The 26,071-nt window shown below is 42.2% G+C and overlaps 1 protein-coding gene across 5 annotated transcripts in view; it reads right to left on the bottom strand.

Moving 5' to 3' along the window:
• LOC128702118 (uncharacterized) overlaps positions 1–20,049 on the bottom strand; it is a 120,486-nt gene extending 100,437 nt beyond the window's left edge. For 3 of the 5 annotated variants that reach the window (XM_053796147.2, XM_053796167.2, XM_053796193.2), the window contains exon 1: positions 19,741–20,049. The gene's annotated coding sequence lies outside the window, so the exon portion shown is untranslated. The remainder of the gene's footprint in view (positions 1–19,740) is intronic. The other 2 variants (XM_053796177.2, XM_053796158.2) reach the window with 2 other exon arrangements.
• Positions 20,050–26,071: the final 6,022 nt, after the last annotated feature.

The following is a 26,071-nucleotide window of genomic DNA, read 5'->3' as shown; positions in this document are numbered from 1 at the left end:
AAGAATCTTTCCCACGTGGAGGGTGAGAGGGAGGAAGAGGGTGAGAGGAAGGAAAAGGAAGAGGAGGGTGAGAGGAAGGACTGAAGGAAAGACTGAGGAAGGATGGACACTGTGAAGAGGTTAGTCAACACCCCAGCGCCAACCAGCCACTCTCTTGCAGAACCAGCTAAGGAATTCAAGAAGCGTATACTAACGGCTCTGAATATTACTCTTCCTTGGTTGGACATCAACATCGAGTTGCTTCACACGTTTATTCAAGTCCTCATATACACCATTTGAAACATTCACAGCAGAAGTTTTGTTCCATAAATGTTTATTGTTTTTTTTTAACCGTCAGGTGTTGAGCATTTGCAACAAGTTATGCCATAGCTGACAACATGCGCCTGGCAGCGCTGCTTCTGCAACTATACATGGCAGGAACACCATGATGTTTGGTGTTACTACATGCATTATTAATACAGGATAACACTAATACTTCCTTCTACTACACCTTCTCATTCCCTCCTATATCCTCTCTCTACAAATGTCTTTTTTTTTGTAATATAATAACTAACTTAACACAGGATGAGTAACATCTCCGCTAGTTTCCCCTTTATAGCCACTGACTTTCATGACGCTCAAATATAAAAATTAACTCAAAATAACCAACTGTATCTAATTACAAGAGAATCACTAAAAACGGGATCAGCTATCTTGAGGCGACAGTATTAAGCTTCCTGTCAGCTGCCTCAGCAGTCACCTGGAATAATCTGACTGGGTTTGCAGCCTATGTATACTCACTCGCATCACTGAGTCCTACTGGTAAAACATCGGTCGTCTTGGGCATATGACCATCATCACATTCACACCTGTGTTAATAGATGCCACCGAACTGATCACATGTCATTTTGATAAGGACCTGCCTCGCATGGGCCAGTAGGCCTTCTGCAGTGTTCCTCCATTCTTAGGTTCTTATGTTCTTAAAAGAAGGATGTAAAACGGGTACACTAAGGTTAAACTCAATAAGTGTGAAGGAACCAATAATTTTCAACATCCTCCTCTCATACACGAGGGGGATTACCAACAGACCCCTGGCTGTCTGTAAAAGGGAACCTGATAAGTTCCTTAAGCCAGTGCCTGATCAGCCGGGCTGTGGTACACATGTTGGACTAGTGTGGCTTAGCATCAACAGTCTGGCTGATCAAGCCATCCATCGAGAGGTCTGGTATGGGACGATGCCGCTGGGACGTTGACCCTCTGAAAACTCCAGGTAAACTAACCACCATCTACTATATATCAACACGACAGAGGTTGCTTCTTGTCGTATCCCTGCCTGAGGGCCCATGGTGCCAATGAACGGGTCATTATATGACCGAGCCGCGTCAAATGATCTTTCCTGGAGAATACAACAAGCTATAGAGGCGGGAAGACAAGACCTGGACTGGATTATAAGAAGTGTTACTGGAAATATCTGACTCGTGACCCGCATAACCTAACATCTTGGTTTTACTACCACCCACACACCTACCTCCCCACTCACACACTAGCGCGTGCGCGCACACACACGCACACACACACACACACACACACACACACACACACACACAAACCCCCTACGCCCCCAAAGGCACTAACACAAACATGCTACAAGTTTCAATTCTACCAGGGGATATTTATATCCAAAGGAACGACGTTCACATTACAACTGCCACTCATAGCCATATCCTGCCCTCTGTAAACCTCCCCGCTGCCAGTATACACTCACCCACCCACCCACCAGCCATATGCTTGTGTCCACTGGTCCCATCCGGATTGGACTCATTTCATAACCCGGCTTCCCGAGTCGCATACAGTGAGAACATCCGCGAACGCCTAAGTACTGACACGTCATGCGGACGCCACACCCAATTAGTTGTTTTTTACATAGTTGAATTTACAGGCTAAGAGCTGTTGTCATGCCTCTGCTTATTTCAGTAGACATCCAAACCACGGAACGGGTGGGGTTAGAATCCATGGCGAGTCGTAAAGCTCCAGGCCAGTGTGTAAGTCACTGGGCCAGCTGGCTACAATAAGATTAATCCAACTAGGTATATTTACATACCATAGGGAGGTTAGCAAGGGCCCCACTGTAACCACAAATGCCTGGAGTTTTACGACTCACTCGCCATGGGTTCTAACCCCACCCGTTCCGGGGTTTGTTTGCAATCGTGTTATTATGATTTCGTGAGTTAAAGATATCCAAGTGTTGCGCATGTGTATTATTGATTGACTTCTCAGTACTGTACACCGTCAGTTATATGATACTTGTCTTGACACAGCAACACCGTGGTATCTTGGCATAAGAACATAAGAAAGGAGGAACACTGCAGCAGGCCTGTTGGCCCATACTAGGCCAACAGGCCTAGTATGGGCCAACTAACATCCCACTAACAGGGCAAGTAATCTGCAAATTCTTTGTCAAACCGCAGTTTAGCATGACCTATTTCCACAAGAGGCCCCGTTCACCTGTGCCGTGACCTTCAGCTACTACAACATAAAAGCTGACCACATGCTGAGGACTGATCGCTTTAAATTACTTCTACTGCCTCCAGCATTATATTCACCTGAAGAAGCTTGCTGAGTGGGCGAAATGTTGAGTTATTACAGGTGCTCAAGTGTTGCACCTGTGTCTTACTCATCAACTTAGTAGTATTGTGTAGCATCATGAATATGATAATGCATATGTATATAACAGTTACTTATAGGCTCACAATTTACATTTTTTGTAATCATTAATAAATCATGGTGAATTTGGAGTGACGGCCTCGTTGAAGTGTAAAATGTCATGTGACCAGAACGGTCAATAAGTCTGACGAAATCATATTATCTAAAAACAAATGAAAACGAAGAGCTAGAAAATCAAGTAGGCTTGTAATGTCATTACCCGTGCTCACATCCTACCAGCTGTAGCAAGAAGAGTAAGAGATTTTTGCTAGTTAGTGGCACGAATGTACAAACATTATAAGATATTTTAGATGATTACCATTAATATATAGATTTAGTATATTAAATGGAGAGTTAGAGGTATTGGGAAGATGGAGGGAATATTTTGAGGAATTGTTAAATGTTGATGAAGATAGGGAAGCTGTGATTTCGTGCATAGGGCAAGGAGGAATAACATCTTGTAGGAGTGAGGAAGAGCCAGTTGTGAGTGTGGGGGAAGTTTGTGAGGCAGTAGGTAAAATGAAAGGGGGTAAGGCAGCCGGGATTGATGGGATAAAGATAGAAATGTTAAAAGCAGGTGGGGATATAGTTTTGGAGTGGTTGGTGCAATTATTTAATAAATGTATGGAAGAGGGTAAGGTACCTAGGGATTGGCAGAGAGCATGCATAGTTCCTTTGTATAAAGGCAAAGGGGACAAAAGAGTGCAAAAATTATAGGGAGATAAGTCTGTTGAGTATACCTGGTAAAGTGTATGGTAGAGTTATTACTGAAAGAATTAAGAGTAAGACGGAGAATAGGATAGCAGATGAACAAGGAGGCTTTAGGAGAGGTAGGGGATGTGTGGACCAGGTGTTTACAGTGAAACATATAAGTGAACAGTATTTAGATAAGGCTAAAGAGGTCTTTGTGGCATTTATGGATTTGGAAAAGGCGTATGACAGGGTGGATGGGGGGCAATGTGGCAGATGTTGCAGGTGTATGGTGTAGGAGGTAGGTTACTGAAAGCAGTGAAGAGTTTTTACGAGGATAGTGAGGCTCAAGTTAGAGTATGTAGGAAAGAGGGAAATTATTTCCCAGTAAAAGTAGGCCTTAGACAAGGATGTGTGATGTCACCGTGGTTGTTTAATATATTTATAGATGGGGTTGTAAGAGAAGTAAATGCGAGAGTCTTGTCAAGAGGCGTGGAGTTAAAAGATAAAGAATCACACAAAGTGGGAGTTGTCACAGTTGCTCTTTGCTGATGACACTGTGCTCTTGGGAGACTCTGAAAAGAAGCTGCAGAGATTGGTGGATGAATTTGGTAGGGTGTGCAAAAGAAGAAAATTAAAAGTGAATACAGGAAAGAGTAAGGTAATGAGGATAACAAAAACATTAGGTGATGAAAGATTGGATATCAGATTGGAGGGAGAGAGTATGGAGGTGAATGTATTCAGATATTTGGGAGTGGACGTGTCAGAAGATGGGTCTATGAAGATGAGGTGAATCATAGAATTGATGAGGGGAAAAGGGTGAGTGGTGCACTTAGGAGTCTGTGGAGACAAAGAACTTCGTCCTTGGAGGCAAAGAGGGGAATGTATGAGAGTATAGTTTTACCAACGCTCTTATATGGGTGTGAAGCATGGGTGATGAATGTTGCAGCGAGGAGAAGGCTGGAGGCAGTGGAGATGTCATGTCTGAGGGCAATGTGTGGTGTGAATATAATGCAGAGAATTCGTAGTTTGGAAGTTAGGAGGAGGTGCGGGATTACCAAAACTGTTCTCCAGAGGGCTGAGGAAGGGTTGTTGAGGTGGTTCGGACATGTAGAGAGAATGGAGCAAAACAGAGTGACTTCAAGAGTGTATCAGTCTGTAGTGGAAGGAAGGCGGGGTAGGGGTCGGCCTAGGAAAGGTTGGAGGGAGGGGGTAAAGGAGGTTTTGTGTGCGAGGGGCTTGGACTTCCAGCAGGCATGCGTGAGCGTGTTTGATAGGAGTGAATGGAGACAAATGGTTTTTAATACTTGACGTGCTGTTAGAGTGTGAGCAAAGTAACATTTATGAAGGGGTTCAGGGAAACCGGCAGGCCGGACTTGAGTCCTGGAGATGGGAAGTACAGTGCCTGCACTCTGAAGGAGGGGTGTTAATGTTGCAGTTTAAAAACTGTAGTGTAAAGCACCCTTCTGGCAAGACAGGGATGGAGTGAATGATGGTGAAACTTTTTCTTTTTCGGGCCACCCTGCCTTGGTGGGAATCGGCCAGTGTGATAATAAATAAATAAATTGTATAAGTAAATGTGGTAAGGTGATTGCAAAGCCAACTTAGAGAACTGCTGGAAGCTATACAGCAGCTTTAACTGTTTTCCACTCATTAAGTGACTGGGAAGAATTCTAGTCTTGATTTTGGGCATCTATGTTGATCTAGATGATGCTACTTAGGTTCATTATCTTAGAAAACTATAAAATATGGTACCTTTGTTAAATGGTGGGAGCTCCATTGTTGGTGCTAGGGAGGATAGAAGTAAGACAGGGAAACATGCACCAACAAGGAATACAGTCACAGAAACCCAAGGCAAACGGAAACCAAGCCTGTGCACATACTATGCACTCGGTATCTGCTGGCATGGGAAATCTGGAAAAACAGATGGGACGTGCAACTATGACCACCCTAGGAAATGCCATGCCCATATGACAACAGGAAAATGCAAACTCCCTTCCTGTAAGCTTTTTCACCCTGAACTGTGTACCTCTTCAGTACAGGAAAGACTGTGCTATAACTTAAATTGCCAGGCATACCATCTAAAGGGGACAAAAAGATACAAAACATCCAGGCCATGGGAAAACCTGGGTAGCCACAGCCACTCAAGAGGGAGAGGTTTTTTAGTGCCAGGAAGGAAAAAAAACTGGCAGGAAATGGCAGAAATCGTACACCAAATCCAGTCATTCCTGGAGTGGAACCACAGTCGATGGCCTCCACTCCAAACCAACAGATACAGATACTAATGCCGGAAAAAAAATCCCCCCCCAGTACCAACAATACCACCAGTCCGATAACATTCTTCTTTGCAAATATACAGGGTCTAAAGCCAGCAACAAACAACAAAATACCTTTCATCCGTGGACTGCTTGCAGAGGCAAAGGCAATGTTCGCGGCTTTCACTGAGACCCACATAAAGGATCACTTAGACAACGAAATATGGATCCCAGGTTACAACCTATACAGATGTGACAGAGTGAACAGGCAAAAGGGGGGGGGTTGGCCTGTACATTGCAGAGTCACTTGTTTGCACAGAACTGCTAAATGCCTCAAATGATGTAGTGGAAGTTTTAGCAGTAAAGGTCGAGAACCAAAACCTAGTCATTGTGATAGTCTACAAGCCTCCGGATGCAACATCCCAGCAATTCCAGGAACAGCTGTTAAAAATTGACCACTGTCTGGAAAACCTTCCAGCTCCTGCACCCAACATCTTGCTCCTGGGGGATTTCAACTTAAGGCACCTAAAATGGAGGAATATAGCAAATAATATTGTTGCAGTAATAACACCAGGAGGCAGCTCTGATGAAAACTCACACTCACGCGAGCTTTTAAATCTCTGCACAAAATTCAATTTAAACCAGCAAATAATAGAGCCTACTAGACTGGAGAATACACTAGACCTCATCTTCACTAACAATGATGATCTGATAAGAAATATCACCATATCAAAAACAATATACTCAGATCACAACATAATTGAGGTTCAGTCATGTATGCGCGGAGCCCCAGACCGACATAATGAGATTAGTCACGAGGGAGCATTCACCAAATTCAACTTCAATAACAAAAACATAAAGTGGGACCAAGTAAACCAAGTCCTAACCGATATAAGCTGGGAAGATATACTAAGCAACACAGACCCCAACTTATGCCTAGAACAGATTAACTCGGTAGCACTCGATGTATGCACAAGGCTTATTCCTCTAAGAAAAAGGAGGAGTAGATGTAAAACAGAAAGAGACAGGCGCTCCCTTTACAGGCGACGGAAAAGAATAACAGAGCGGCTAAAAGAGGTCAATATATCTGAAATGCGTAGGGAGACACTGGTCAGAGAAATAGCAAGCATCGAACTTAAGCTAAAAGAATCCTTTAGGAGTCAGGAATCGCGGGAAGAACTAAAAGCCATAAATGAAATCGAAAGAAACCCAAAGTATTTCTTCTCCTATGCCAAATCAAAATCGAGAACAACGTCCAGTATTGGGCCCCTACTTAAACAAGATGGGTCCTACACAGATGACAACAAGGAAATGAGTGAGCTACTCAAGTCCCAATATGACTCAGTTTTTAGCAAGCCGCTAACCAGACTGAGAGTCGAAGATCAAAATGAATTTTTTATGAGAGAGCCACAAAATTTGATTAACACAAGCCTATCCGATGTTATCCTGACGCCAAATGACTTCGAACAGGCGATAAATGACATGCCCATGCACTCTGCCCCAGGGCCAGACTCATGGAACTCTGTGTTCATCAAGAACTGCAAGAAGCCCCTATCACGAGCCTTTTCCATCCTATGGAGAGGGAGCATGGACACGGGGGTCGTCCCACAGTTACTAAAAACAACAGACATAGCCCCACTCCACAAAGGGGGCAGTAAAGCAACAGCAAAGAACTACAGACCAATAGCACTAACATCCCATATCATAAAAATCTTTGAAAGGGTCCTAAGAAGCAAGATCACCACGCATCTAGAAACCCATCAGTTACACAACCCAGGGCAACATGGGTTTAGAACAGGTCGCTCCTGTCTGTCTCAACTATTGGACCACTACGACAAGGTCCTAAATGCACTAGAAGACAAAAAGAATGCAGATGTAATATATACAGACTTTGCAAAAGCCTTCGACAAGTGTGACCATGGCGTAATAGCGCACAAAATGCGTGCTAAAGGAATAACAGGAAAAGTCGGTCGATGGATCTATAATTTCCTCACTAACAGAACACAGAGAGTAGTCGTCAACAGAGTAAAGTCCGAGGCAGCTACGGTGAAAAGCTCTGTTCCACAAGGCACAGTACTCGCTCCCATCTTGTTCCTCATCCTTATATCCGACATAGACAAGGATGTCAGCCACAGCACCGTGTCTTCCTTTGCAGATGACACCCGAATCTGCATGACAGTGTCTTCCATTGCAGACACTGCAAAGCTCCAGGCAGACATCAACCAAATCTTTCAGTGGGCTGCAGAAAACAATATGAAGTTCAACGATGAGAAATTTCAATTACTCAGATATGGTAAACATGAGGAAATTAAATCTTCATCAGAGTACAAAACAAATTCTGGCCACAAAATAGAGCGAAACACCAACGTCAAAGACCTGGGAGTGATCATGTCGGAGGATCTCACCTTCAAGGACCATAACATTGTATCAATCGCATCTGCTAGAAAAATGACAGGATGGATAATGAGAACCTTCAAAACTAGGGAGGCCAAGCCCATGATGACACTCTTCAGGTCACTTGTTCTATCTAGGCTGGAATATTGCTGCACACTAACAGCACCTTTCAAGGCAGGTGAAATTGCCAACCTAGAAAATGTACAGAGAACTTTCACGGCGCGCATAACGGAGATAAAACACCTCAATTATTGGGAGCGCTTGAGGTTCCTAAACCTGTATTCCCTGGAACGCAGGAGGGAGAGATACATGATTATATACACCTGGAAAATCCTAGAGGGACTAGTACCGAACTTGCACACGAAAATCACCCACTACGAAAGCAAAAGACTTGGCAGACGATGCACCATCCCCCCAATGAAAAGCAGGGGTGTCACTAGCACGTTAAGAGACCATACAATAAGTGTCAGGGGCCCGAGACTGTTCAACTGCCTCCCAGCACACATAAGGGGGATTACCAACAGACCCCTGGCAGTCTTCAAGCTGGCACTGGACAAGCACCTAAAGTCAGTTCCGGATCAGCCGGGCTGTGGCTCGTATGTTGGTTTGCGTGCAGCCAGCAGCAACAGCCTGGTTGATCAGGCTCTGATCCACCAGGAGGCCTGGTCTCAGACCGGGCCGCGGGGGCGTTGACCCCCGGAACTCTCTCCAGGTAAACTCCAGGTAAACACTTAATTACTAAAGCAATAATAAGAGTCAGTCATAATTACCAAGAGCTGCAGCAATTTAAAGTATTAGAGTGGTCTAAAAAGACACGTGAGCAAAATACTAGGACATATTTATTAAAAAAGATTTCGGTCCTGGGGACCTTGTTAGAAGTGATCAAGGTCTCATGACCGAAACATTTTCTAATAAATATGCCATACCACGGGCGGGATTGAACCTGCGGTCAGTCTCAAAACTTCAGACCGTCGCGTTAGCCACTGGACCAGCTAGCCACAATAAGATTCGTCCTTTGTGTTTGCTTACATATATTTTTAAACCAATTTGATGGTATCAATTACCAAGATTTATGCCAAAGTATTAGAATACTCTTGGGTTCCTAAGTAACTATCAGAGTAGATACAGCAGACTAACTGGTGACATTCTGCATTTGAATTTCTAGTTTAGTCAAAAAGTGGCAGAGAAATAGAAATAGGCCGGTGTAATGGAGACTCTCCACGGCTTACAGAAACTTGTTCCACCAACAACAAAGGTCCAGGACAGCAGGTTGATCTAGTAATGAAATTCTAAGTCAGACCTAGTCAGTAAGCCCCGAGAATTAGGGCCAAGGTTTGCTGACAGTGATGTGTGAGGGAGAGAGTGGGGTGTAAGAGAGGGTAAGGTGAGAGGAAGGAGGAGTGGGATATGAGAGTGGAGTGTCTAGGAGAGTGGGTGGGGTGGGCAGCAGAACCTGTTAGTGTGCAGGTTTCTAGTCCAAGGTCAGAGCTTCACACTGGCAGGGGGTAACCCTAGTGACACAAAAACAATCAGCACATCTCTCATCGTTAAACGCTCTGCTGCCTGCCTTCATCATTACTCTTTGTAGCAGCCATATAATAACACGTATATCATCAGCCCACTGTGTGTAATTACCTATTTGCAATTACCTATTTGTGGCTACACATTAGAGCAATGCTCGTCTTGTTTTAGTTATTCAATTTAACAATTACAGTCATCTTGTTATTTTCTTAGTGTTGTATCATATGCAAATACATCTAATTCTTTACCCACTGTGTATATTATTTAGAAAAATGATGGAAGCAAGCAGTGCTCCTTGTGGCAGCCTACTGATGACTGCTCCATGATAACATTTTCCCTCTTATCATTCTGATTTTTCTTCCGTGCAAATTTTATTTTCCATTTCCACTGTATTTCCTAAATTTATGTCTTACGGAAACTTATTCAAAGTTTAAATAAATGCAAATTTACCATTCATTTCATCACTGTCTCGTGTAATCCAGAGATCTTATCCACCAAAAGGCCTTTCTGTGTATATCTTAGAAAAGACTTAAGTAATCAAGTCTGCCCCGGTGAGTAAATTTGTTGACTCTAGTGCCTGTGACATCCGTGCTTGTGTCTTCCGATCCTAGTGTAGGGTGTTTAGCTTTACAGAACCCACCAAGAGAGGTTCCTCACATCTTAGTCAAAGCCATGTAAGTCTATAAACTCGATTTAAATCGTAGTAAACGACTGTAAATTAATAAACAGAAAGATCGACCTACTAATCCCAGAACCACGGTTCAATCCCCCGTCCATCTTTCTGTTTATTCATTTACAATTTATATCGAGTTCACAGACATTACGGATTTGAGGGGGCGTGAATAAATTTACAGTGAAAGTTGCTGGAGCTCTGGGAAAGTCAGTTTGGGTCACAATTTGTGCCGCTGACGAGGACTTGAATATAAAAAAAAAAAAGTAAATTTCCAAAGCTCTGTAGCCCAGCGGTAAAGTGCTGAACCTGCCAATCTCATGACCACGGTTCATCCCTCCCCGTCAATCTTTGTTTATCGTTTACAATCGTTTATTACGACTTAAATATGAGAGAGAGAGAGAGAGAGAGAGAGAGAGAGAGAGAGAGAGAGAGAGAGAGAGAGAGAAAGAGAGAGAGAGAGAGAAAGAGAGAGAGAGAGAGAAAGAGAGAGAGAGAGAGAGAGAGAAGAGGGGTAGAAGTTGATGGGGTATGAGGAGAATGGCATCAGTGAACATGAGAGAAGGGAAATTTATAAATTAAGAGGTAGTTAAGGTAAAACAGAAACAACTTTTGGGAGAAAGATGGGCTAGTGAGAGTATAGGTAACGAGGAAGAGGCTTAAGAGATATGGGGAAGATTTAAGAGACTGCAGCAGAAGTTTATGGATACAGGAGGGTAGATGCTCGAGGAAAGAGGAGTCACTGGTGAATGAGGTAAAGTAAGTAGTAAGAGAGAAAAGTTAACATATGAGAGGTTTTTACAAAGCAATACAGATATAAGGAGGTGGAGCATATGATGAGTAAAAGAGAGGTTAAGAGAGTAGTGAGGAGTGTAAAAGGCGAGCAAATTAGAAAGCTGATGATCAGGGTATGTCAACAAATTTTGATGAGAATAAGAAAAAGTTTGGGAGATAAATAAGTTGAGAAAGCATAAGGAACGAATGGATTTTACAGTTAAAAACATAAGAGAGGAGTTATTAGATGGGGGGTGGAGGTATTGGGAAGATGGAGGGAATATTTTGAGCTGTTAAATGTTGATGGAGAGGCAGTGATTTCATGCATTGGCCAAGGAGGTATAACATCTTTTAGGAGTGAGGAATAACCAGATGTGAGTGTGGGGGAGGTGCGCGAGGTAGGGGATAAAAATGAAATGGTGAAAAACAGCTGGTGAGGTGAATACCACCACAGCTGTTACAGGACACCCACCACCATGGTTCAAAGAGCAACCACCCCACCTACATGATGGCTGCTACAGGACAGCCACCAACACCTTGTAACCATTTTCACTACCTTGAAGGCAAGTATCTTTTGTTCACCACATCCTCGTTTCACTGAGACAACAGACCACGTTCACATCATTCCCCTTATTATCACGTCGTCCTAACCCTCCGTTTCATAACTATATACTTCATCTTCTCATTCCTCCTCTTCCTCGCCTCCCACCCAATCTCGCCGCAAATACCAACATCAAAACCTCTTAATAAATTAAGGAGGTTGAAAGTTTGTGTGGCAGTAGTTTGATTGAAAATCCTCAGGCTACAACTCAATACCAGCCTCGCAGCGCTCTTAGGAAACACTCTTTCTTAACACTTAGTTAATTTGACCCTCCAGGCATACTTAAACTATTTTTTTAACATAACACTAATTGTTGTGAGGCGATGGTAAAAAGAGTCTTTCAGCTAGGAAAGCGCTTATTCATACCACAAACACCATCACACCCAGAACCAGGAAAGTTTTCAGTTGGGGGGACCCCTGGTTCAAGTACTCTTCAATACATACCGCCCTGTTGACCTAACGTAGGTTCACACTCCGTCACCTGCTCTTCCGACTCTCTATACCTATGCTTACCGTGTTCTTATTTGTATATACTGTATACTAATACTAATAAAACATGTATGGCATAACATGTCATAAGTTTAGACTTTATAACGCTTTATAGCTACTGAAACAAAACAGCATGTTTCGCCGGGTCACCAATTGGACAAGACTCAGGCCGGGACTGTACCAGCGAACCTCATCGAATCGAATCGGCGTGTTTGCCAGTCAATACCAATACGTGGGACACTTCGACTCGGGTAAGGCAACTGCAAACTCAGATTTTTGACAAGGCTTAGTCGCTAAGAGAAACGTTCTCTAAAAAAAAAAAAAATTCAATTCTGCCATGGTGTTTTTTTTTTTATCCTGTCGATATTATAAACTCTTCACAATGTATTTCTTGCACTTGAAAAACCCTAGTGGGTGAAAGGTCGTACAGTACCTTCCCTCCCAGGTGCAGAGGCAGCCACATACCCACGCCTACACTTGTCCTCACTACAACACCTGTATACCTGCTTGCCTCCTCTATATTTGGAACACACTAACACCTGCAGTGTTCATAACATGTACTTCTTCACGTGAGTTGTTACTGCTGCTGCTGCTTCTACTGCTTTTGTTGGTGCTAGTAACGTTGTTTCTGCTAGCAATTCTGCTGCTACTGATACTGATGTTGCTACTGCTGATATTGATGTTGTTACTGCTGATATTGATGTTGTTACTGCTGATATTGATGTTGCTACTGATATTGATGTGGCTACTGCTGATATTGATGTTGCTACTGCTGATATTGATGTTGCTACTGCTGATATTGATGTTGCTACTGCTGATTCCACTACTGGTGCTGCTGCTGTAACTACTACTAATGTTGCTGCTGGTAATGCTGTTGCTGATGCTGCAACAACAGTACCCTCCTTCATTCATTAACCAAAATATCTCCCTATACCTTCCTTCACCCATACACCCCAACACCTCCCTACACCTCTCTTCATCCATGTACCCTAACACCTCCCTGCACTCTCCTTCCCTCTTAACTCACTTGCAGCACATCCGGTTCACAACCGAAGGACCCTGGTTCAATCCTGGTCGGAGGCGAGATGTATAGACAAGTATCCTAACATTTATGTTCCTGTTAACCTACCAGTACATATATACTTAATTAGCCAACTGTTATGGGTGGCATCCTGGGAAAACGATCAAAAGCCCCAAATGGAAATAAGTTACACTCGGGGCATTCTTGGGTTATCCTGTGGGTTACCAATCCCATGGGGTTAATAATTTTAATAAAGTTTTCTTCTTTCCTGCACCCACTCCCCCTTCGAACACCTTCCTCCCCTCCCACTCCAATGAAGACGCCACATCCGTGGAAGATTTTTTTCGACACCTTAACCCCGGAGGGTTAATAACCCAGGTAAGTCTAAGAAGTGTTGCATATTTCAGCTAGTGTGTGTAAGTCTTTTTTCCTAAGTCCACAAGATGCGACCCACAATAACCTACTAACTCATAGCTGTTTACTACTAAGTGAACAGGGGCAGCAGGTGTGAAGAGACTTGTCTACATGTCTCATCTCGCCCGGAAACCGAACCTAAGTCCTTCTTGAATACTTCTACAGTAACAGAGTTGGACAGACAACGGAAAGGCCCTAGATAAGTTGATGTTATAACAATATTTAAGATATAAAAACGGTTTGGGGACCCACTACACGAGACAAGAAAGAGCACCTTGAAACGGTCATTAGCAATTGCGTCAAGTATATTAAATAATGAAGACCTGCGAGCAGCATGCCAATAAATTAGCCATAACCGGAAACTTCTACTACAAAACAAGAGACAAAATTTATACTTTTATAACGCACTTATCAGACCTCACCTAAATTATGCTGTCCAGTGTTGGCCCCTGACTGCATAAAACACTAACATAAACTAGAGTAGTTGCAAAGTAGGGCAACATAGCAGCGCTCTTAAATAAGATACAAACCCTATGAAGAAAGACTTAAAACACTCAACTGTTCTTCCTTGTGAAATGGAGACAAGTTATTCAAACCTTAAGATACTAATGAAATTTGACATCTCAAATATGAACAACTATTTAAAGGCAAAGAGTCAAGTTGAAGGATCAAAATGTCTGTAAAGTGAGATCTAATAATAATACCGTTAAATTAACAATATGAGTAAACAAGGCATCAGATGAGTGTGTTTCAATTACCTATTTAGGAGTATCCCGCTAATCATTAGCTCTATCGCCAAACCAATGCTTTCATATATCCTTGATTAAATCTAAACTTATTTATTCTGATTACATTTAAATTTTAAGAGTTAAATTTTGATTTATCATTATGAACCACTCATTGCGCCTTCATTTTAAGAGTTAAATTTTGATTTATTATTATGAACCACTTATTGCCCCTTCATATATGACTCACCAGCTTAAACACCACTTTTTTCCACCTCGTCATCCGCCATTCAAAAGGATGTAACTTCAATTACCTTAATCCTCATGAACGTCTACTGTCTTCATAATAAAGATTCTCGTTGCTGGGAATGAAGTTGTTATACATTTGTGTACGTTTTACGATTTTTGTCGCCTGAACGGCTACTTTATAGTGCACCCACAGCTCACCCTGCGAGTGGTGTTCTGTGCACCCGCAGCTCACCCTGCGAGTGGTGTTCTGTGCACCCACAGCTCACCCTGCGAGTTGTGTTCTGTGCACCCACAGCTCATCCTGCGAGTTGTGTTCTGTGCACCCACAGCTCATCCTGCGAGTTGTGTTCTGTGCACCCACAGCTCACCCTGCGAGTTGTGTTCTGTGCACCAACAGCTCATCCTGAGAGTGGTGCTCTGTGCACCCACAGCTCATCCTGCGAGAGGTGTTCTGTGCATTCACAGCTCATCCTGCGAGAGGTGTTCTTTGCACCCACAAATCATTCTGCGAGTGGTGTCCTGTGCACCCACAGCTCATCCTGCGAGTGGTGTTGTGTGCATCCACAGCTCATCCTGCGAGTGGTGTTGTGTGCATCCACAGTTCATCCTGCAAGTGTTCTGTGCACCCGCAGCTCATCCTGCGAGTGGTGTCCTGTGCACCCACAGCTCATTCTGCGAGTGGTGTCGTGTGCACCCACAGCTCAACCTGCGAGTGGTGGTGTGTGCATCCACAGCTCATCCTGCGAGTGGTCTGTGCACCCACAGATCATTCTGCGAGTAGTGTCCTATGCACCCACAGCTCATCCTGCGAGTGGTGTCCTGTGCACCCACAGCTCATCCTGCGAGTGGTGCTGTGTGCACCCTCAGCTCATCCTGCGAGTGGAGTTGTGTACACCCTCAGCTCATCCTGCGAGTCGTGTTCTATGCACCCACAGCTCATCCTGGGAGTGGTGTGTGCACCCTCAGCTCATCCTGCGAGTGGTGTCCTGTGCACCCACAGCTCATCCTGCGAGTGGTGTTCTGTGCACCCACAGCTCATCCTGCGAGTGCTCTGTGCACCCACAGCTCATCCTGCGAGTGTTCTGTGCACCCACAGCTCATCCTGCAAGTGGTATTCTGTGCACCCACAGCTCATCCTGCGAGTGTTCTATGCACCTGCAGCTCATCCTGTGACCATTCGTTATGCACCCGGATCTCAAACTGTCAGGGTACTGCACAGAAACAATTACTGATCATAATGGTTATTAATTTCCAGTGGTATATAGCGATATATTTGGCTTGTAAAGTCACTTCATGATTAAAATTTCGTTTATTTATTAAATGACGCACTATGTGGAAAAAACGTCAAGATAATTAAAAATCATTAACAATATAATTAATATTTATTGTAGAATTGGTTTGCACCTATGTGTCAAGACTCATGAATTAGGCTAATGTGTGTGGGATTTTGAACAATCCAAGATATAGTGTTCTAGTGTGCCTGTCTTCGTGTATATCAATGGTGAAACATACCAACAATATTTGAATAAGACACCATATGCAGTTATGACATCCACTGAGAAGTCGTTTCGTCTACATAGTGGAAGATACTACTACTCGTTCAGTGTTATAATTCATTATTATTATTATTATTATTATTATTATTATTATTAAGTGCTAAACCCATCAGGGTCATACAGCGCTTTTTTATTTATATACTGCCTTCGTTCACACGCTGTACATTTCGTATAACTGTGATCTCCATATAAAGTGAACTGCCAAAAAGTACCTAAGAGCCTAGTCTTAGTCTGAGAGATTAAATGGTAAAAAACTTTCAAGGTTATGCTTCTACGTCTTAATATGAAACCACGCATGCTTTATTAGCAACATATGCGCACTTCTGCCTTGGCTGCAGATTTCTATTAACTAGAGCTCTAAATATTTTTCCTACAAACCACAAAAATTATAGTAGTAACCACAAATTCTGGTTTCCTTGTCTTTATACATGTGTCAGTGGTGTCGCACAAATAAGGTACACCCACAAAAGTATAAGAGACGTAATTACAACGAAATGTAACTTTTAAGGAAACGTTGTACCTACCAGTGGCTTCGTTAAGGAAAAGTTTTGCCGGTCAGTGACTTCATTAGAGAATTGTTTTGATCAACGGCTTTATTAAAGAAATATTTCGCCCACCTGGGGGCTTTAGTAGGAAAAAGTTTCATCCAACTGGGGCTTTACCAATCTCATAAGTTAATTAGGCCTTTGGTGAGAGAAAAAGTTTCCTTAATAAGAATAACATTTCATTGTACTTAGTCTCTTTTATACACGTCTCATGAGCATCCTTCAAAACTCATTTTTTTTTCATTGGAAGCGCTAAACCCGTAGATTATATAGTCCTCGGGAATGGGAGGGAGTAGGTTTGGTCAGTGAAAGGCGAAACTTAGCACACCATCTCTTGCTAAAAGATCCTTCACATTACTAAAACTTTCTCACACATCGATAGTGGGTATTTCTAGTTTTAAAATACTTTTATCATCCTACAGAGATTATTATTATGCAAGTCGATGCTAATTTTGTTGGACTTCTCTGCTGCATTTTATACTACTGATCATGCATTACTGATAAGAGATCTATTCGGCTGTAGCCTTAAGGATACTACATGGTCGCTTCTGAAATCTATAGGTATCTATAAGATAGGATTACATATCTGTATCAGTCAATGATTCTGTAAATAAGGAGTCTCCTTTACCCTATGGCGTTCCTCAGGGCTCTATTCTTGGACCGGTATTGTTTACTACATGGGGTTAATCATTATTTTTAATATGATACACAAGTCCACATCCGAGTTCTAAATGCGGAAGATGCAGGACTCTGCTTTAGTTCTCTTTTGTTGGATATTCTAGCTTGGATGAGAAATAGAAAATTGACTGTTAGGGAAACCTCAGGGAAATACAGATTAGAGATTTTGGTGCATCTGATAGCGGTACTGTCAGTTTGCAACCTGTGGGATCAGTGAAGGAGTTTAGTTAGTTTAATATGTTTATTATGCACCCCATACCCATCCTGTGGGCGGTAGTCAAAAGATTACAGAGGTACATAATTGGTCCAGGGACTGGACTCCAAAGTTTTGATAGCTGAGCAAGTTACAGAGGTAATGAACTCACAATTTACAAAGGTAATGAACTCACAATTTACAAAGGTAATGAACTCACAATTTACAAAGGTAATGAACTCACAATTTACAAAGGTAATGAACTCCAGGTAGGTCTGGTCACAATCATGACAAGTTACAAAGGTATTTACAGATTACAGAGGTACGTAATGGGTCCAGGGACTGGGATCTGGATGTCTAGCTGGATTCTTCATTATCGTTTGTTGGACACATCAACCAAATTCTTAAATCTTGCAATTTTCATATTTGCAATATCTATGTAGTAAGAAAATATTTTGATTAACATATAATCTTGGTCCTTATCAATGCGTTTGTTTCCTTTCGAATTGGTTTTTGCACTGGCTCCCTATAAAGACAAGAATTCATTTAAACTCTGCTCATTAACACTTAAAGTTATCAAGTTTAATGAACCCAAATATCTTACTGATATGCTTGTAACTTTTACATTAGGCTCAGGAATGTTTTCACTCATGTCATGACGTGGACCCTTGCAGACCGAGCCTTGTGCTGGAGAGAAATCATTCGCTGAACAGCCATTTCTTATGTAGCACCTAGATTGTCCAACAGATTTCCAGTGTCTTTTAAATTAGTTATGTTGATGCTTTCAAGTCTCAGACGAAATCTCATCTCTTGTCTAAAGTTTACGATTATGATGATCACACTGTCATTTGTGGCTTAATGTACGAGCGCTTTTGAATTTCTTGAAGGAACAGGCACTCAAGAATAAAACCTTAAATTACAATTATTGCATCAACAACGCCTGTTTTACATTGTATTACGGCCTTACACATGGACTAGCCCAGGTCGAGTGTAGTTATCAAAGAAAATGACAGGAACATACGAAAATGCATTTGATCTACTCTCATTCATACCAGACACCATCAGTCAAAACCAGGTTAGTTTCCAGTTGGCGGGACCCCTGACTCGCATGCTCCTCGGCACACACCGCCCTCCTAAGCTGACATGTGATGACTTCTAGTCACCTGCTCTCCCAACTATATATACCCAAGTTTACTATGTGCATGCTAAGACTTGAAAAAGTTTGGTCTCCAAGCGAAATGTATAATATCTATTCTGCTATAGCGTCTATTTATAAGAACAAATAATTCGTCCTTAGTTTTGCAACAAATGCATTTTCAAAGAAATATTTGGCGTTATCTTGTTCCTCATCGAGATCATCAATCATACACCAGAATAATTTAAATATTTAATTCTTCGCCCAGTAGTGTTCCCTGTCGGACGAGGCCTATTGTAAAATTTCCTGTTCCTGTTAGGCGTCTTATGTTGCAAGTTTGTCCTTCAACCTCCCCTCAGGAAGGTTCCTTGATGTTGGTGAGGGGCTCTTGATTTAGGGAATTGGATCTGCTCCAGTTCCCCGAATTAAGCCTGAATGCCTTCCACATCCTCCCCCCCAGGCGCTGTATAATCCTACGGGTTTAGTGCTTCCCTTTGATTATAATAATATTAATGTCCTTCAACCTGTTTCTTATGTGCCCTAAAAATACGTCTTGTGTAGCTTCAGTTGCACACTAAGTATTAAGTTACATTCACCTATTACCCGCCACATCCAAGCTTTGAACCTGTACATGGTATAGCCCACTGTGTTCTGTGTATGTCTCTATCCTGGAGGAGGACAGGACGATAGAAGAACACAGAACATAAAGAAAATATAGAACACAGGTTTAAAAATGATTGTAGACGAGCGGAATAAACGGCGGAGTAGGGTCATTGAATCGAATACTTTGAGTAGCCTTAATAATAGGGTGGAGAGTGCCACTAGTGGGAATGTTCGAGCAGGACATGTTAAGCACAGGACTACCGCAGTGATCCTCATGTAAGGAAAGAGGATTGTGATAGGATGATGTGGATAAGAGGAAAAGGAGTGGAGGGAAGACTGATAGGTGCTGGTAGGAAGGTAGAGGGCGTAGACTGGGGGGGAAGGGTTAAGATGTTCACCTCAAGAGTGGGGGAAGTTAATAGCAGGAGGGGCAGGCAGGGTGAGGGTAGTGGGGCAAGATTGCACCACACGCACTCTTATAATTTTCCTTCTGCTGTTATTACTGGAAGGTCACAGCCTCCCTGAGGTGCTCCCGCAGTACTCACCAACACTGCTACTGCTACTGCTGCTGCGTCGCCTCCGTGATCCCCAGGAACAACAACAGTAATACTATCACAGCTTCAACAATGGCTGGCGGGACCCTCACTTCCTCTCAAAAAAATGACGTACTTTCCTTCACTGTTTACAATGTGCGGACACTGAATCAAGGTACACACTCCTCCACACTCATGAAACACCTACACACCACTGTACACAAACACATATCACTACACAAGGAGAGGAGCGCAGTATAGAGCTTCACCTTGCACCAGGTGGTGTCAACACACTGCTGAGAAGCTTTACCTATACTACCTGTGTCCAGGTGAACACCTCGCTGCCACACTCACGATCACTCCCACCTCTCTTTCTACATTCCTTACCTCTCACATCTACTTTACCATTATTAGTAAGTGTATAAGTAAAGCAAAAGGGAAAAAATATAATGTCAGTGAAACGAGTTTTGTATTTTGGTACAGTATCATGACACTTGTGTTGCCAGGGGAGCGGAAAAATGTCGCGCCAAGATACCACTTGGAGATATTAACCATTTTTTTTTAATTAACATCATTAGGCACACAACACAACACACTCCTAGACTCACATTTTATAATACTAATGCTGTGACTAGAGCCATACTGAATAGGTTGCAAACCAAACCTCGTTCAAAACACAAATAAGTTCAAGATGGTATTTATTTTACTTCACAAATAATGTAAAGATTTACTGTAAATTGTATCCTTTGAAAGAGGATATTTAGCGTGGTTGTTGGAAGTCATCTTTTCTTCCATGGTTTCTTTACGATAACTCGAGAACACGTCTTCCGATCAACTTTAAACTTTTAGCGCTAATGTACCATACTTAGAGGGAAATTAGGTTATTATTGGATGATGTGAGTGCCTCTCTATCAGTTCGGATTGCTATTAAACTAAGTACTATTTTTTTTAATTTAGTATATTTTTCGTAAATTACCTCGAGAATGCCTCTTCTAAATGACTTCAAAGACTAAGCTAAGCACTTATGCTTCTTAAAACAAGTCACCATTAAATTTAGGCTACGTTGATGAAAATTTATTAATGTTAGATTAAAAAAGTGGAGATTATTAGTTTTGATGAGATAACTGCAGAATATCTCTTCTGGTAGGCTTCAAACTCTTAGTACCGGTGTATTTTGCTCAAAGATTCACATTAATAGGTTGCGTAAGTCCGATTTTCCCATTTTATTAAACAAATGGTGATAATTTGTTGTTGTTAAACTGGAGAATGCATTCTCATCGGCTTCATTTTTTTCATGCTGTTGTGTCTAAAGTATTTAAGGGCTAAACTCCAAGGGTAGTATGAGAATGAGGTGCTGCCTCCTGGTTGTGGGGGGTCGCCGCCCCCTCAGTCCGGCCACAGGAGGGGGGCAATAAGGTCAATATCCTGTATTACCATGTCTTTCCTCGTCTCTTGTCTTTCATTATCTCACAAGGGAACTTCAAACCTACTTTTAGGCTGTCAAGACGACAGAAAACTATAACTATAAATTTGTCAAAAATATATCTGCACTGTGATTATGGTGTAATAACACAAATGTGAATGAATGGCCACTTGGACCTGCATCTGCAACACTGTAGAAAAGTAATTATCATGAGATACAATCAAAGGTCTCCAATGTGCAGAGCTCAGCTTCTCGTTCACGTACACCTAGTTACATGTCATAATGCTACATTAGTTAGGTTGTGACCGCTACCTGTGACCGGTTTCAGTGGTATTTCTGGCCTTGAAGCCCGACCTTCGGCTGGGTAAGTAAGTAAGTAAGTAAGTAAGTAAGTTTATTCAGGTATACACAAATACAGTTACATAGAATTATCATACATAGCAGCATATGTGTAGAGAACCTAGGATAACCCAAAAAAGTCAGACAGAGTGACTTATTTCCATTGGAGTCCTTTTACCTTATTATTATAGTATAAAGGTTATAATATTTTCTTATTATTCTACAATGAAGATAACATCTTATTATCATACTAAAAAGACTATCTGCTACACCAAGGTCATTAAGACTATCTACAATACGAGGGTCATTACAAGGAATAAGGTAAAATTTACACGTATGTTAGCTAAAAAATAGAAAATCATTCCCCTCCCTTTCTGTAGCTACATTCATCAGACACCTTTTGGCACTCTTCTTGAACTGGTTCACGCTATGACTGGCTTTGACATGTACGGGTAGTCTGTTCCATTCCTTTATTCCTTCAATCAGATTACTGTTGTTTGTGGCTCGCTGACCCACACAACCATCACAGCCTGGCTGATCTAAAAGTAGGTTAAATAGGCTTGGGCTACAAATTTTGACACAAAATTTTATTGTGCATATGGTACCCATGCTTTTCAATGGATCTATTTTGCACTTCCTCTCACATGTGCAGATTTAGGACGTGGCCTTCGAATATCTTCCATGTATATTTTACAAGGCGCTTCTCTCTTTGCTTTGAAGCTATGTGGACAGCTGATCGCTAGCAGCAATAGCTTCGTTAATCAGAAAGTCAGCGAAGCAGTCTAGCCTCAGGCAGGGCACCAGTGGCAGAACCCTATGTACCGATCATTTCACTTCTTATGACCAGTCTTTGGTAAGATGGGTAAGGAAGAAGGATGGGTAAGGATAGAAATATTGGAAAAGGGTGGGAGGGGGAGTGAGGTAGGATATAAAAGGTAAGTGGCCCAACCACTTTGGTGCAATTTAAAAAATGTATGTGTAATAATAGAAAATTCTTGAAGGGGTATAATACTAACCCATCAGTGTCACATAGATATAACAGATATATAGGTACATGACTCTGAATTGGTAGTATATATACAAGTTGCAATTGCTTTTTTTTTTATTTACCGACCACAGGTCCAGCAACACTATAATATGCTGGAACATCATTACTCTAAGAGACAAGAAACCTCGGGGCCACTCTGAACAGAGTTTTCAAATGGTTCACATAAAACAATATTGTCCTCAAAGGTAAATTTAATTTTTACTGTCAAAACAATTAAGAAAGTAAATGACACATACTATACACAAGCTATATTATGAAACAGAAGGAAAGTTAGACTTAAAACATAAAGGGAATCATTAACAAAGAAATGTTCAGGAACAAGTTGATTGTCCCTCATGTGCGTATGGATACATGAACCTACGTATGCTCTAGCATATGTTTATGTATGTGAATATATATATGTGTACCTGTTATATATTCATGTGGGTGATTATGCCAAAGTGTTAGCACACAAAACTCGACGGTCATCGGCCGCCATATTTAGTGATTCCTACTGTATTGTAATGATTGATTACGTTATGCTCTAGCTCCTGAGTCTTTAGGTGTTGACTTACATCTGTGAAACTTACGGTGTTGATTTACAACTGTATTTTAATCTTCGGCAGCCGAAAATATCAAGACGATTTAGTTAAAATCTAATTTTACATTGCGTTTGTGTATTATTATTATTTATTTATTTATTTATTTTTAACATACAGGCCTCGTACGTTGGTTTGCGTGCAGCCAGCAGCAACAGCCTGGTTGATCAGGCTCTGATCCACCAGGAGGCCTGGTCACAGACCGGGCCGCGGGGGCGTTGACCCCCGGAACTCTCTCCAGGTAAACTCCAGGCCGTCTCCCGCCGAGCTAGGGTGGCCCGAAAAGAAAAAAAAAGCACTATAGCCATCATTCATTATATCACTGTCTCGCCAGAGGTACGCCAACATTACAGTTCAGATGCCCCTCCAACCCACATCCCCACCCCTGCTTCAGGGTACAGGCACTGTACTCCCACCACCAGGACTCATGGCCAGCTAACCGGTTTCCCTGACTCCCCTTATGTTACCTTGCTCACACTAACAGTATGTTAATTCATAACAATCACTTGCCTCCACTCTTCTCTGACACATTCACACAAGCCAGCTGGATATCCAAGTGCCTCACACAAAACCTTGACCACACCTCTCCAACCTTTCCCAGAACCCCTACTTCTTCCCTCTACTTCAGATTTATACACCATCCTAGTCATCCTATTTCCCTTCCATCATCTCTAAATGTCCAGACAACCTCAAAAACTTGCACAAAGGGGCAGATATTCGTTGGTTTTCAATATACTTTCAATTTAAATTCAAAAACTGCTGTGAATTAGTTTGTTCAAATTCACCAGCAAACTTTATGGATGGACCTAGACTATTGAACTTAAGTAGAAACTTGATTATATATACACATGCTGAATTTTCCTAAATTCAGCATATGTAAATTTGAATAATATAATAATTGTGTATTAAAATGTGATGCTGATTTAACCCTTCGAGAAATTTCAAGTTGGGGGGGAGGAGTGTAGAGCATCCGCAGAGTGGATGGGGGACGCTATAGTGAAACAATGTGTGAACACTGGTCTTTGTCTGTTCTTTCTCACTCCCTTGTTCGAAAGCCCAATGACCTACGGTGGCTTCCCGCTCTCTTTTTCTTGACCACTTCCACTCTCATTCTCATGCCATCGCAGTGTACACAAATGGCTCTAAGTCTTCAGACAGCGTCGGATTCGCAGCAGTGTTCCGGACAGCGTCGTGCGAGGGCAATTACTATCTTCGGCTAGCATTTTTACTGCTGAATTGTATGCCATACTTGCAGCACTTATTCGTATTGCATCAATGCCTGTGTCATCATTTGTGGTTGTCTCAGACTCCCTTAGAGCTCTACAGGCTATACGAAAATTTGATACACCTCACCCCCTAGTTCTCAGTATCCAACTTTGGCTATGCCGTATCTCTACCAAGCATAAAGATATTGTTTTTTGTTGGGTCCCTGGTCATGTCAACGTAAAGGGCAATGAACAGGCAGACACTGCTGCGTGGTCAGCAGTACATGACCTACCAATTTCATATAGAGGTATTCCATTTCTGGACTATTTTGCTGTAATAGCTACCCACCTTCACACCCGTTGGCAACAACGTTGGTCAACTCTGCTCGGTAACAAACTTCATTCAATTAAACCGAGCACAGGTTACTGGCCGTCTTCTTGTCATCAGTGGCGAGGTTGGGAGACTACTCTCTCCCACCTTCGCATTGGCCACACTCGTCTTACTCATGGGTATCTCATGGAAAGGCACCCTGTTCCTCTTTGTGAGCAGTGTCAAGTTCCAGTATCGATTAGCCACATTCTGTTAGACTGCCCTCTCTATCAACGAGCACGCAGAATCCTCCAACGTCGTCTCCGCTCTACTACTCTCTCTTTACCTTTCCTTCTTGCTGATGGACCCTCCTTTAATCCTGACTCTCTCATTGACTTCTTGACAACGACTGATTTACTCCACAAACTCTGATACCTTTCACACTCCCCTCAGCCCTTTCTACCTCAATCTCTTGCTGCCCTCTACCCTTTCACCATCCACTGCCCCGCTGTTCTCCGTAACCTATTACTCGTCCATCTCCCTTTTGCCACCTGATACCCTCACTTCCTTCCTGCCCTGCAGCGCTGTATAGCCCTTGTGACTTAGCGCTTCTTTTTGATTATAATAATGGTCTTCATTGTGCAATGCAATCTGGTGTCATCGAAGTCCATTGGTGTATATTGGCTTCAATCCATAATTTAGAAATTGCTCACACATTCCCGCTAAAGAATTGGGATAGTGTGGAAAACCCTACAAGAAAGGAAAAACAGGGGACTCCGATCCTTTCCAGCAGCATACCTTAGCTAAATGATACTTCCATACCCCCGGCCGGGATTGAACCCGCGGTCATAGAGTCTCAAAACTCCAGCCCGTCGCGTTAGCCACTAGACCAGCTAGCCACAATAAGATTCAATCCCGGCCGGGGGTATGGTTTATTTGCAATCGTGTCATTACGATTTCTTGAGTCTAAATGATACTTACCCATAATGTACATATTTTAGTTTTGTGTTGGCCATCGTAAACTAGCTATTGGGGTAGTGTTAGGGTGGTACAAAAAAATTTGCGATCCAGAAATTAAATGGTAAGTGGTAATACGAATTTCTTTTCTAATAACACTATTGTATTACATGTATTGTACTAATAGTTATATTTTGTGTACCCAGCAAGTAAACCAAAATACGTATACAGTCCACATAATTTTAATATACCAGAGAAGCTGGTTTTAATATTGTAATTAATTTAATGTCAGGTCTAGCTTTTTGTGAGTGGTAATGGAGTGAGCATCGAGGGAGTGACAGTTCTGCAACCTACTGTAAGTCCCACTTACCTCACCCAAATTACTTGCATGTAATAATTCAGGTAATACCCTGTAAGCCTCATGCAGGTAATTTCTCACAATAATAATTCATAGAAGATATAAAATAGTGGTGAACGGTTTTC

This window comes from Cherax quadricarinatus, chromosome 37, assembly GCF_038502225.1.
Source record: "Cherax quadricarinatus isolate ZL_2023a chromosome 37, ASM3850222v1, whole genome shotgun sequence".
In the NCBI taxonomy this organism is placed as follows: domain Eukaryota; kingdom Metazoa; phylum Arthropoda; class Malacostraca; order Decapoda; family Parastacidae; genus Cherax; species Cherax quadricarinatus.
This window is presented reverse-complemented; position numbering and strand designations above follow the sequence as displayed.